This window comes from Ovis aries, chromosome 18 (assembly GCF_016772045.2).
Source record: "Ovis aries strain OAR_USU_Benz2616 breed Rambouillet chromosome 18, ARS-UI_Ramb_v3.0, whole genome shotgun sequence".
Lineage (NCBI taxonomy): Eukaryota > Metazoa > Chordata > Mammalia > Artiodactyla > Bovidae > Ovis > Ovis aries.
Genome location: NC_056071.1, coordinates 38,915,988 through 38,927,386, shown reverse-complemented (window position 1 = coordinate 38,927,386; position 11,399 = coordinate 38,915,988). Strand labels below are relative to the sequence as shown.

Here is an 11,399-nt window from a genome sequence, read left to right as displayed (position 1 = left end):
AGTCTCAAATGCAGTACTTGGATGCAATCTCAAAAATGACAGAATGATCTCTGTTCGTCTCCAAGGCAAACCATTCAATATCACAGTTATCCAAGTCTATGCCCCAACCAGTAATGCTGAAGAAGCTGAAGTTGAATGGTTCTATGAAGACCTACAAGACCTTATAGAACTAACACCCCAAAAAGATGTCCTTTTCATTATAGGGGACTGGAATGCAAAACTAGGAAGTCAAGAAACACCTGGACTAACAGGCAAATTTGGCCTTGGAATGCAGAATGAAGCAGGGCAAAGGCTAATAGAGTTTTGCCAAGAAAATGCACTGGTCATAGCAAACACCCTCTTCCAACAACACAAGAGAAGACTCTACACATGGACATCACCAATGGGCAACACTGAAATCAGATTGATTATATTCTTTGCAGCCAAAGATGGAGAAGCTCTATACAGTTGACGAAAACAAGGCCAGCAGCTGACTATGGCTCAGATCATGAACTCCTTATTACCACATTCAGACTTAAATTGAAGAAAGTAGGGAAAACCGCTAGACCATTCAGGTATGACCTCAATCAAATCCCTTATGATTATACAGTAGAAGTGAGAAATAGATTTAAGGGCCTAGATCTGATAGACAGAGTGCCTGATGAACTATGGAATGAGGTTCGTGACATTGTACAGGAGACAGGGATCAAGACTATCCCCATGGAAAAGAAATGCAAAAAAGCAAAATGGCCGTCTGGGGAGGCCTTACTAATGGCTGAGAAAAGAAAAGAAGTGAAAAGCCAAGGAGAAAGGAAAGATATAAGCATCTGAATGCAGAGTTCCAAAGAATAGCAAGAAGAGATAAGAAAGCCTTCTTCAGCGCAAAGAAACAGATGAAAACAACAGAATGGGGAAGACTAGAGATCTCTTCAAGAAAATTAGAGATACCAAGGGAACACTTCATGCAAAGATGGGCTCGATAAAGGACAGAAATGGTATGCACCTAACAGAAGCAGAAGATATTAAGAAGAGGTGGCAAGAATACACAGAAGAACTGTACAAAAAAGACCTTCATGACCCGGATAATCACGATGGTGTGATCACTCATCTAGAGCCAGACATCCTGGAATGTGAAGTCAAGTAGGCCTTAGAACGCATCACTATGAACAAAGCTAGTGGAGGTGATGGAATTCCAGTAGAGCTATTTCAAATCCTGAGAGATGATGCTGTGAAAGTGTTGCACTCAATATGCCAGCAAATTTGGAAAACTCAGCAGTGGCCACAGGACTGCAAAAGGTCAGTTTTCATTCCAATCCCAAAGAAAGGCAATGCCAAAGAATGCTCAAACTACCGGACAATTGCACTCATCTCACATGCTAGTAAAGTAATGCTCAAAATTCTCCAAGCCAGGCTTCAACAATATGTGAACCATGAACTTCCTGATGTTCAACCTGGTTTTAGAAAAGGCAGAGGAACCAGAGATCAAATTGCCAACATCCGCTGGATCATGGAGAAAGCAAGAGAGTTCCAGAAAAACAACTATTTCTGCTTTATTGACTATGCCAAAGCCTTTGACTGTGTGGATCACAATAAACTGTGGAAGATTCTGAGAGAGATGGGAATACCAGACCACTTGACCTGCCTCTTGAGAAACCTATATGCAGGTCAGGAAGCAACAGTTAGAACTGGACATGGAACAACAGACTGGTTCCAAATAGGAAAAGGAGTATGTCAAGGCTGTATATTGTCACCCTGCTTATTTAACTTATATGCAGAGTACATCATGAGAAACGCTGGGCTGGAGGAAGCACAAGTTGGAATCAAGATTGCTGGGAGAAATATCAATAACCTCAGATACGTGGATGACACCACCCTTATGGCAGAAAGTGAAGAGGAACTCAAAAGCCTCTTGATGAAAGTAAAAGAGGAGAGTGAAAAAATTGGCTTAAAGCTCAACATTCAGAAAACGAAGATCATGGCATCCGGTCCCATCACTTCATGGGAAATAGATGGGGAAACAGTGGAAACAGTGTCAGACTTTATTTTTTGGGGCTCCAAAATCACTGCAGATGGTGATTGTAGCCATGAAATTAAAAGATACTTACTCCTTGGAAGAAAAGTTATGACCAACCTAGATAGTATATTCAAAAGCAGAGACATTACTTAGCCGACTAAGGTCCGTCTAGTCAAGGCTATGGTTTTTCCAGTGGTCATGTATGGATGTGAGAGTTGGACTGTGAAGAAGGCTGAGCACCAAAAAATTGATGCTTTTGAACTGTGGTGTTGGAGAAGAATCTTGAGAGTCCCTTGGACTGCAAGGAGATCCAACCAGTCCATTCTGAAGATCACCCTGGGATTTCTTTGGAATGAATGTTGCTAAAGTTGAAACTCCAGTACTTCGGCCACCTCATGAGAAGAGCTGACTCATTGGAAAAGACTCTGATGCTGGGAGCGATTGGGGGCAGGAGAAGGGGACGACAGAGGTGAAATGGCTGGATGGCATCACTGACTCGATGGACATGAGTTTGAGTGAACTCCGGGAGTTGGTGATGGACAGGGAGGCTTGGCGCACTGCGATTCATGGGGTCGCAAAGAGTCGGACAGGACTGAGTGACTGAAGTGAACTGATATGGATGTGAGGGCTTCCCTGGTAGCTCAGAGGTTAAAGCCTCTGCCTCCAATGCGGGAGGCCCAGGTTCAATCCCTGGGTAGGGAAGATCCCCTGGAGAAGGAAAAGGTAATCCACTCCAGTATTCTTGCCTGGAGAATCCCATGGACGGAGAAGCCTGGTAAGCTACAGTCCATGGGGTCACAAAGAGTCGGACATGACTGAGCGTCTTCACTCACTCATTCACTCATATGGATGTGAGAGTTGGGCTGTGAAGAAAGCTGAGCACCGAGGAATTGATGCTTTTGAACTGTGGTGTTGGAGAAGACTCTTGCAAGTCCCTTGGACTGCAAGGAGATCCAACTAGTCCATCCTAAAGGAGACCAGTCCTGGGTGTTCATTGGAGGGACTGATGCTGAGGCTGAAACTCCAATACTTGGTCACCTCATGCGAAGAGTTGACTCATTGGAAAAGACCCTGATGCTGGGAAAGATTGAGGGCAGGAGGAGAAGGGGACCACAGAGGATGAGATGTCTGGATGGCATCACCAACTCAATGGACATGAGTTTGAGTGAACTCCGGGAGTTGGTGATGGATAGGCAGGCCTGGTGTGCTGGGATTCATGGGGGTGGCTAAGAGTCGGACATGACTGAGGAGCTGAACTGAAGTGAACTGAACTGAATTGATAATTGTTATCTGTCAGCAGAATTTTCAAAGGAAAGGTGGGAAATAGGCAAAGTTTATTGCCTAGAATTACTGGAGACTGTTTATCCATAATTTTGCTGACATCCAGACTCCATTAAAAAAACAAAACCTTCCTCAGAATGAAAATGGTTTGCTTTTTGAGAAATTTATTAGATTCTCAGTAGTGTGTTGCTCCCTGGTAAACTATTTTCAGTGAATCATCATGACAGTACGATTTCTTGCTATCAACTTTCTTTGAAATATTAATTAGATGAGTAAGCACTGTTCGGAGTCCTTCGATGCACATTCTCTTTAAGCCTGCTTGGAATAATTCCTCTGCTTAGAATTATCATGGAATCCTTCCACCAATAATATGTGGGTGGTGGTTGTTTAGTTGCTAAGTCATGTCTGACTCTTTGCAACCCCATGGAATATATCCTGCAGTCTCCTCTGCCCATGGAATTCTCCAGGCAAGAATACTGAAATGGGTTGTAATTTCTTTCTTTGGGGGATCTTTCTGATCCAGGAATTGAACCTGTGTCTCCTGCATTGCAGATGGATTCTTTACCACTGAGTCACCAGGGAAAACCCTGGAGGGCAAATCACTGGAAATGTATTGATTAAAACTAATCTTCAGAAAACTCTTCCAATCATCATATGTGAAAAATTATGGGATCTGTCTCTCACTGACTCCAATTAAAATGGATTTTTTCTCTGGTCAGGAATATGTTTGATAATGGAGCAGAGGCAGTTGCAAATGTGCTACTTATTTTATTCCTTTTTAATAAGAACTGCGTAAGATAGAACTTACTTCATACTCTTGCTTGCAGGGTACAAACTCATAGTGGGACTATTATTATTTCTACAGAGAATATTGTATGAATCATTGCCATATGAAGAAGGATTCAAATATGAAGTCAAAGGATGTGGGGGAAAGTTGTCATAGAGATGTGTCACGTAGTTAATTCACAAAAAATATTATATTATTTTTTGGTGTTTAAGATATATATAGCATTTGTAATCTTTAAAAAGTTTTCAATACGTTCTGATTGCTTTGGTTACAAATATTTATTTTCATAAATTAATTTATGTACTATGTTAATTTTGTACTATTTAGCTTTCAGCACCACTAAACCTGGATCTATCCCTTATTTATTGGTTATAAAATAAAAGCAATATTCTTTTGTATATTCTCATTATATTGGTCTAGCATGCTTTAGGTTAAAAAAGTCAGAAAACAACTCTGTCTGTCTCTCTCCAATTTAAAAGGAACACTTAGTTAATGAAGGTTAACTTCAAAAGAGTTGTGATAGTTACTCACAAAAGCACATATTCGATTGGATGAAGAAGGGGAGCTAAAAACTGGAATAGAAGTAAGGAAGATGATGAGAAGATGAAAAGAGAGATAGCAAAATTTGAAAAGGTGAAGAAAGATACGGCAAGAGAGAGATAAGAAAGGAACTAACAGAGCACTAAAAAGAAAGGCATGAGAAAAACTGAGGATGGAGATAATACCACTGGCTTTACAGTTAACTAACAACTGACTTCCAAAAATTACAATCATGATAAACAGGATATATAGAGGAATGATTTATTTTCCAGAGCTTTACTTCTTTCTGAGTTTTGCCCTCTGTGTTTCTACACCATATGCACTCCCACTTTCTTCTCACATGATCTGATACTCGTGCCTAGTAAAGCAATCGAGATCAAGTGTGTTTCACAGGAACTCAGAATTGCACATTGGCTGAGATTTACAGTCCATCAGCTCAGACTTTTGTTTAAACAGGGTCTCCAAGGTGTAGAAGGAAGTGTTTTCACACTGTGTTTAGTAGATTTGAAGCTGCTAGAACTATTCTTTTATTTTAAACATCATGAAAAGAAAAAGCTAGGTCAAGAGCTTCCACCAATAACATGGGGGTGGTTGTTGTTTAGTTGTTAAGTCATGTCTGACTGTTGTTTAGCTGTTAGGAGAGTCTAAAATTTTTCATATATCAAAGGAACCTAAGTAGTACAGGACTGGTGAATTAGTTCATTTGCAGCTTAAGTGAGCAATTTCTAAGACCAAACATGGTCTACAGATTAAGTGGAAAAATACAATTTTATATTAAACATGTTTATTGCACATTTTGTGATTTAAAATACTTATTGTATTGCAACAATTCACAAAAGCTACAATTCATAACCTGGTGAAATTCTTGCATCAGTGAATTTCCCAACTTTTCATTTTTCTCCCCCATTTTTATTGGTGGCAAAATGATCTTTCCAGTCAGTAAAGCAATAAACGTTAAGAGTCCACCCTAACCTCTGCCCACTCAGCTACAACATCCAGTTGGCTATCAAGTCCTGACAGTTCTACCTTCCAAATGTTTTTGGAATTGTGTACTTTTCTGCAATTGCGTGTCCACTGATCCAATTCAAGCTTTCATTATCACTCTGTGGTTTATGGCAATCACTTCCTAGCTGATCTTGTTGCCTTGGGACATATCATGTAATGAAGGAGTTGGCAAACTATATGTAGCTCAAGTGCCAAATCCAGTCTGTTATTTAAAAGAGAATTGCATTGGAACACAGCCACATCTATTTATTTACCTGTTGTCCTTATTGTTTTTGTGCTATAGCAGCACCGCTGAGTAGTTGTGACTGAAACTACATGGCCCACAAAGCTCAAAATATTTAATATCTGGCCCTCTAGAGATGAAGTTTGCCAACTTCTGATATAATCCCTCTCCAATCTGAAGCCAGAATGACAGTTAAAAAACTCAAATATGATCATCACTCTTGCTTAAAATCTTGCACTAACTTCCTATAATCCACAGAATAAAATTCAGATACTTATACCAAGTATAATTCACAAGGCCATTCTTTTTTTCTTTTCTGCCTACTTTTCTAGTCTTATTTTTCTGTTACTTCTCTACTTCCTTACTGTATTCTGTTATGATAAAGTACTTGCAATGCCCTGGATTTGTGATGTTCTTTCTCAAGTTATTTTTCTCTGGCAAATATAGTCATCTTTCAAACCTATGTACAATTGTTGATTCTTAAGTAGACTTTCCAGATCACTCCAAGGTTTCTAGTGGAAAACCACTAGACCATTCAGGTATGACCTAAATCTAATCCCTTACAATTATACAGTGGAAGTGACAAATAGATTCAAAGGATTAGATTTAATACAGTGCCTGAAGAACTATGGACAGAGGTTTATGACACTATAGGAGGCAGAGATCAAGACCATCCCCAAGAAAAAGAAATGCAAAAAGGCAAAATGGTTGTCTGAGGAGGCCTTACAAATAGTTGAGAAAAGAAGAGAAGTGAAAAGCAAAGGAGAAGAGGAGAGATATACCCATTTGAATGCAGAGTTCCAAAGAACAGTAAGAAGAGATAAGAAAGCCTTCCTCAGTGATCAATTAAAGAAACAGAGGAAAACAATAGAATGGGAAAGACTAGAGATCTCTTCGAGAAAATTAGAGATACCAAGGGAACATTTCATGCAAAGATGGGCACAATAAAGGACAGAAATGGTTTGGACCTAACAGAAGCAAAAGATATTAAGAAAAGGTGACAAGAATACACAGAAGAACTATACAAAAAAGATCATGACCCAGACAACCACGATGGTGTGATCACTCACCTAGAGCCAGACATCCTGGAATGCGAAGTCAAGTAGGCCTTAGAAAGCATCACTATGAACAAAGCTAGTGGAGGTGATGGAATTCCAGTTGAGCTATTTTGAATCCTAAAAGATGATGCTGTGAAAGTGTTGCACTCAATATGCCAGCAAATTTGGAAAACTCAGCAGTGGCCACAGGACTGCAAAGGTCAGTTTTCATTCCAATCTCAAAGAAAGGTAATGCCAAAGAATCTTCAAACTACTGAACAATTGTAGTCATCTCACACACTAGCAAAGTAACGCTCAAAATTCTCCAAGTCAGGCTTCAACAGGGCGTGAACCATGAACTTCCAGATGTTTTACCTGGATTTAGAAAAGGCAGAGGAACCAGAGATCTAATTGCCAACATCCATTAGATCGTCAAAAAAGCAAGAGTTTTCCAGAAAAACATCTACTTCTGCTTTGATTATGCCAAAGCCTTTGACTGTGTGGATCACAACAAACTCTGGAAAATTCTTTAAGAGATGGGAATATCAGACCACCTTACTTGCCTCCTGAGAAATCTGTATGCAGGTCAAGAAGCAACAGTTAGAACTGGACATGGAACAACAGACTGGTTCCAAATAGGAAAAGGAGTATGTCAAGGCTGTATATTGTCACCCTGTTTATTTAACTTATATGCAGAGTACATCATGAGAAATGTTGGGCTGGATAAAGCACAGCTGGAGTCAAGATTGCTGGGAGGAACATCAATAACCTCAGATATGCAGATAACACCACTCTCGTGGCTTTAAGTGAAGAAGAATTAAAGAGTCTCTTGATGAAAGTAAAAGAGGAGAGTGAAAATGTTGTCTTAAAAATCAACATTCAGAAAACTAAGACCATGGCATACAGTCCCATTATGTCATGGCAAATAGATGGCAAAACAATGGAAACAGTGACAGACTTTATTTTTTAGGCTCCAAAACCACTGCAGATGGTGACTGCAGACATGAAATTAAGACACTTGCTCCTTGGCAGAAAAGCTATGACCAACCTAGACAGCATATTAAAAAGCAGAGACATTACTTTGCCAACAATGGTCAATCTAGTCAAAGCTCTGGTTTTTCCAGCAGTCATGCAGGATGGGAGAGTTGTGCATAAAGAAGGCTGAGTGCCAAAGAACTGATGCTTTTGAACTGGTGTTGGAGAAGACTCTTGAGAGTTCCTTGGAGATCCAACCAGATCTGCAAGGAGATCCAACCAGTCCATCCTGAAGGAAATCAGTCTTGAATATTCATTTAAAGGACTGATGCTGCAGCTGAAACTCCAATACTTTGGCCTCCTGATGTGAAGAACTGACTCATTTGAAAAGATCCTGTTGCTGGGAAAGATTGAAGGTGGGAAGAGCAGGGGACAACAGAGGATGAGATGGTTGGATGGCATCACCAACTTGATGGACATGAGTTTGAGCAAGCTCTGGGAGTTAGTGATGGACAGAGAAGCCTGGCGTGCTGCAGTCAATGGGGTTGCAAAGAGCTGGACATGACTGAGAGAGTGAAATGAAGCCTAACTAAATGTTCTGTGAATTTATAATTTCTTCTTATATTTATCATCAGTAGCACTCATTTTAATTTGTTATTTTAAATTACTTCCCTGTCTTTCCTAATGGACTATGAGCATTTGGAGGATCTGGATGGTATCTTATTTATTCTAATATTTCTTGTGCCTCACACAGTACCTTAAATATAATAAACCATTATGAAACATTTGCTGAATAACTAAGTGAAGAAACGTTAGCTAGATCTTTCTTGAACAAACTTCAGTGTGATCTGTGGCACACTGAACTTTTCCCCACAAAATCTGTAAAATGCTATTGAATGTTTTTATGACAAAATCTGCTGAGGAGTATAAAAGTAAAACAGAAAAACACACTTCTCCATAAATTTGTGGGTAAAGGAAGTGAAGTGAAAATCTCTTAGTTGTGTCTGACTCTTTGCGACCCCATGGACTGTAGACTGCCAGGCTTCTCTGTCCATGGAATTCTCCAGGCAAGAATACTGGAGTGGGTTGCTATTTCCTACTCCAAGGGACCTTACTGACCCAGGGATTGAACCCAGGTCTCCCACATCACAGGCAGATTATTTACCATCTGAGTCACCAGGGAAGCCCTAATTTATGGGATAAAAGAACAAAAATCATTTTTTTTTAAAATTAGAGGAGTGAAAACCATACTGTTATTTAATTAGATAATTAAATTATAATACCTTGTATGGAAACATTAAAGACCTCAGATAGCAAAAAAATCTTGAGGAAAAAAAACATAGTCGAGCTCCCTGACTTCGGTTGATACTACAAAGCTACAGTCATTCAAACAGTATGGAACCAGCACAAAAACAGACACATAGACCAGTGGAACTGAATAGAGAGCCCAGCCCAGAAATAAATTCATGCACTTATGCCTAATAAGTCTGTGACAAAGGAGGCAGAACATACACTGGAGCTTCTAGTTCAAGATGGAGGAGAAGAATGATGTGTGCTCATTTCTTCCTTCAAGAGCACCAAAACTGCAACTAACTGTTGAACAGTCATCAACAGGAGGACACTGGAACCCACCAGAAAAAGATATCCCACATCCAGAGACAAAGAAGAAGCCACAAGGAGACTGCAGGAGGAGTGTAACCATGATAAAATCAAATCAAATTTTGGAGCCCAAATCCCATACCCGTCAGGTAGGTGACCCACAAACGAGAGAACAATAATACCAAAGACGTTCTCCCACTGTCGTGAAGGTTCTGAACTACATGTCAAGCTTCCCAGCCTGGGGATTCGACAAAGTAAAAGTGAAAGTGAAGTCAGTCATGTCTGACTCTTTGCAACCCTGTGGACTGTAGTCTACCAAGCTCCTCCGTCCATGGGATTCTCCAGGCAAGAATACTGGAGTGGGTTGCCATTTCCTTCTCCAGGGGATCTTCCCGACCCACAGATCAAACCCAGGTTTCCCGCATTGGAGGCAGACGCTTTAAACTCTGAGCCACCAGGGAAGCCCGGGGATTCGACAAAGGGACTGGGAATTCTCAGGGAATCTGACCTTAAAGGCCTGTGAGATTTGATTATAGGAATTCCACAGGATTGGGGGAAACAGAGACTCCCATCTTGGAGGATACAAACAAAATCTTGTGTGTACCAAGACCCAGAGGAAAGGGGGAGTGACCCCAGAGGAGATTAAACCACACCTGCCAGTTATTGTTGGAGGATCCCCTGTGAAAGTGTGGGTTGGCAGTGGCTCACCATGGGAATGGAACACTGGCAGCAGCAGTCCTGGAAGGGGCACCTTGGCATAAGTCCTTTTGGAGGGCACCACTAACCCTACCACAGAGCCCACAGACCCCAGGGCTGGGTTGCCTCAGGCTAAACAACTAACAGGGAGGGAGTACAATCCCACCCATCAACAGACAACTGGATTAAAGCTTTACTGAGCATAGCCCTGCCCATCAGTTCAGTTCAGTTCAGTCGCTCAGTCGTGTCCAACTCTTTGCGACCCCATGAATTGCAGCATGCCAGGCCTCCCTGTCCATCACCAACTCCCAGAGTTCACTCAGATTCATGTCCATCGAGTCAGTGATGCCATCCAGCCATCTCATCCTCTGTCGTCCCCTTCTCCTCCTGCCCCCAATCCCTCCCAGCATCAGAGTCTTTTCCAATGAGTCAACTCGTCGCATGAGGTGGCCAAAGTACTGGAGTTTCAGCTTTAGCATCAGTCCTTCCAAAGAAATCCCAGGGCTGATCTCCTTCAGAATGGACTGGTTGGATCTCCTTGCAGTCCAAGGGACTCTCAAGAGTCTTCTCCAACACCACAGTTCAAAAGCATCAATTTTTTGGTGCTCAGCCTTCTTCACAGTCCAACTCTCACATCCATACATGACCACTGGAAAAACCATAGCCTTGACTAGATGGACCTTAGTCGGCTAAGTAATGTCTCTGCTTTTGAATATGCTATCTAGGTTGGTCATAACTTTTCTTCCAAGGAGTAAGCGTCTTTTAATTTCATGGCTGCAGTCACCATCTGCAGTGATTTTGGAGCCCCCCAAAATAAAGTCTGACACTGTTTCCACTGTTTCCCATCTATTTCCCATGAAGTGATGGGACTGGATGCCATGATCTTCGTTTTCTGAATGTTGAGCTTTAAGCCAACTTTTTCACTCTCCTCTTTCACTTTCATCAAGAGGCTTTTGAGTTCCTCTTCACTTTCTGCCATAAGGGTGGTGTCATCTGCATATCTGAGGTTATTGATATTTCTCCTGGCAATCTTGATTTCAGCTTGTGTTTCTTCCAGTCCAGCATTTCTCATGACGTACTCTGCATAGAAGTTAAATAAGCAGGATGACAATATACAGCCTTGACATACTCCTTTTCCTATTTGGAACCAGTCTGTTGTTCCATGTCCAGTTCTAACTGTTGCCCATCAGAGGAAGGCCTAGTTTTTCCCACTGCCAGTTCCCTCCCATCAGGAAGCTTATACAAGCCTCTTAGTCTCCTTTG

At 41.2% G+C, this 11,399-nt stretch overlaps 1 non-coding gene across 1 annotated transcript; it reads left to right on the top strand.

Moving 5' to 3' along the window:
- Nucleotides 1–2,623: 2,623 nt before the first annotated feature.
- Nucleotides 2,624–2,695, top strand: TRNAW-CCA (transfer RNA tryptophan (anticodon CCA)). Its single transcript has one exon. It is a non-coding gene; the product is annotated as a tRNA-Trp (tRNA).
- Nucleotides 2,696–11,399: the final 8,704 nt, after the last annotated feature.